We start from the raw sequence: 3,343 nt of genomic DNA, 5'->3' as shown, positions 1-3,343 counted from the left end.
ACGCTTGCCGATATTCTGATTAATTAGCTCTTGTCTCTCGTCTGAAGAATCGTTCGATAGCTCGCTGTCTCCCTATGTTCGTGAATTTTAATCGACATCTTTATAGAGAACGATATATGCAGATGTGTCACAATCCACCTTTTCGTTAATTATTTATCTGTGCGACCTTTGCGTTGAGATTTGCTCTGTTGTTCAGTTTTATAACGTACACGTTGTGCGATGTGATCTTAGCGAATCTCAAAATTTGACATGTATATAGATAGGTAACGCTATTATTGTTTTACATGTATAATATTAAAAATCAAGTTAAGACAGGGATAACAGTGATTAGCTAACCAGTTTATACAATTTGATTTTATTGGCACGATTCAATTATCATTCAGTTGTTTGCACTTGAAATAGATAGAGGAGAAGCCTACCTTTGTGAATCTAGAAGCAGATGGAGATTGAAGTGACGAACATTGAGGAATCATCGACGCTATTCGAACTCGAGAGTCTTTCAATGAGCCCTACTTCTTCGTCTATAAGAGCTTTCTTCAATGCATTATTCTAAAATATAAGCAAAGCTGTTCACCATTTCTACGCATCTTTCTTTTTTTCTTCTACTTTCCTCGTTCTTGCTTTCTAACACTTCTTTCCTTGCAACAGAATATACAGAACCCACTTGAGACAAGAAAGCTAAGGAAAAGATTTCGAGCCTCCTCCGTTAAAATATTCTGTAAAACATTTTTTCACATTTCAAAGTATAGTGAAATCTTTAAACATTCTGCTTTTTATGCAAATGATTTCTTTCAAAAAAAAAAAAAAAAAAATGATGGACCTTTGGTTTTCTCGGATTTTTTTTTTAAATGGATAGGACACTTTGATTAAGGAGGAGTGAGTTCAACGATAGCCTTTCAAGTTTCGTGATCCCGGCGGCTGGCTCTGATTTTCAGACGGAAATTTCCGTCAATGATGTACCATGAAGATTTAATACTTTGGCAGGAAGCCCAACGCAGCGTTTACCTCTCCAAATGTCACGGAACCTATGACGTTGTGTCTCGTTTCCTCATTCTTCTTCTTCTTTCCTTTTTTTTTTTTTTTTTTTTTTTTTATTCGTTCAACACGAAGCAGCGTTTCATAAAACCCAGCCAATTCATCTTCACCGATTCTTTCTTCCGCTACGAATAAGCAGGTCCATAAATTTTGGCTGAGGTACAATAACAGGAAAAGAAGAAAAAAAAGAAAGATCTTTCTTCTTGGAAGACACGAAGGTATTTGAACACTTACCGCAAGACACTTTCACGTGTTTAACGAGATACAACTTTTCACGATATATATTGGCAAAATTTAAAATATTACAAAATGTTTATACTATTATAATTATTATTATATTATATATATTACATAATTATTATTTAATTATTTATAATATATATTATTATAATTATTATATTACATTTACAGTAATATTATATAATTTTTACTTGAATGTTTCTACAAGTGTTCAAATAATTTCGCGACTGCAGCAACTGTTCGTGTAATGTAATTAATTGCAATTTATGTAACCTTTACGCTTCTCTCTACTATCAGAAATCATGCAAGGAGTACAAAAGAAAAGAAAAAAAAAAAAAGAAAATAGAATAGCCAACACTAACTGTCTCAAGCAGCGTTTATTTCATTTCTTATTAATCAAGTCAGAGCAGTTCTTTAAAAAATCAGTTTCACGTGTTCGTGACTCGTGGCGAGAACGCTTTACAATTACGCTTGTGTATCGGAGGTTTCCAGGGGTTTCCCGACAAATGCGGTGCACCCCCTTTTTTCTTTTTTTCTCTTTTTATAATAACTATACGCGTATCAATTCTATTCCACGTGTGTATCACCGTGTGTATACCATTCGCACGTCTCGTAATCACCGTAAACGCTCGAATCCATACCATTCTCATATACACTTTATATATATTTATATATGTATAAGATGCGATGTTCCTTGACAGGAGGATGAACAACGACGCGATGGTTCATCCCCTGTTTGTTCGTAATTCGAGGAACAGGCGAGCACAAAGAAAAAGGGGGGCGAGCACAAAGAAAAATCAAGGGGGGAGATGCTGGACGCAACAAACGAGCGTGATTCTTCATATTTCGTTTAACTAGTTTACGTATTTTTCTTTTCTTTTCTTTTCTTTTCTTTTCTTTTTTTTTTTTTTTTTTTTTCTTTCTTTCTTTACCTACGTGTACGTGCACGCGCGCACCACCACACGCGCGTATCGCATTTATAATGTCGCGTGCGCGCGCGTTAGAGATCAAAGGTTTGCATTGTCGCTTAAGAAATCACGTTTCTTCACTCTTACGAAAACTTAATCGTTCCTCGATTATACAGATTTTTATGCGTTTTTATTTCCTGTCCCGTCCGGGGTGGAATTCAAGCCCGACGATGCATAGAACACGAAACTATACATAAACGTCCATTGTCACAGCAATTAGCAAATGAAACAAATCGCTGTTTATATTTCGTTTCGTTAAATATATTCATGGAAATACGAGGTTGCATAAAAATCCGCGGTTCAATTATATGTCACAGAGAGAAAGGAGGGGAGGGATAGAGAGAACCAATTAACCCTCTATGGGGCCGTGCAACTTTCTATTTCAGATCACATGCTAATGTATCGACATTTTACCAAATAATTTTAGTTTTTTCACAAGATGACGTATACGTCTTAATTATATAATGCCTCTGAGATAATCAATATCGATGAGGACGCAGCAAAAAGCCGAGGTGTAAAAAATAAAATGTTCCAAATGCAACGTACATCTATGTTTAACGCCAAGTGCAAACTCTTTTATTGAAATTTCACGCTTAGGCTTTTATGCACAGAAGTGATAAGATATTGTAAACCGTTGCTACCACAAAGTTACAAAGTGAATTAATCATAATAAAATTTTTTTTCTAATCTGCATATGGAGCATTTCGTTGCATAAATTCTTTTACATTTAAGAAAAAAAATTCGGCCCACAGAGGGTTAATTAATAAAAAAAAAAAAAAAAAGACGGTTCATACCTTTTCGAGACGGGACGTATTAAAAGCGTGCAGTGGCTCGACGCAAATGACGATCATTATTAAACTGCCGCTGCAACTAATCCATGAATTGAGAATCGACGAGTTGTTCTTGAAAAAAAGAAAAAGAAAAAAAATATTGCAACATTGACAAAGCGTGTAAAAGGTGGTAAAAATTGCAAATTGCAAAGGTATACTGAGATCAGCCACTTTTCATTTTAAAATCGTCCGGCATTCATTCGAGGGACCACAATTCGTTTCTTATTTCACTTCTTTCTTTTCTTTCTTTCTTTCTTTTTTTTTTTTTTT

This window comes from Frieseomelitta varia, unplaced genomic scaffold (genome assembly GCF_011392965.1).
Source record: "Frieseomelitta varia isolate USP_RPSP 00005682 unplaced genomic scaffold, Fvar_1.2 scaffold_201, whole genome shotgun sequence".
Lineage (NCBI taxonomy): Eukaryota > Metazoa > Arthropoda > Insecta > Hymenoptera > Apidae > Frieseomelitta > Frieseomelitta varia.
The sequence above is the reverse complement of the archived record's forward strand: the minus strand, read 5'-3'. Positions refer to the sequence as shown.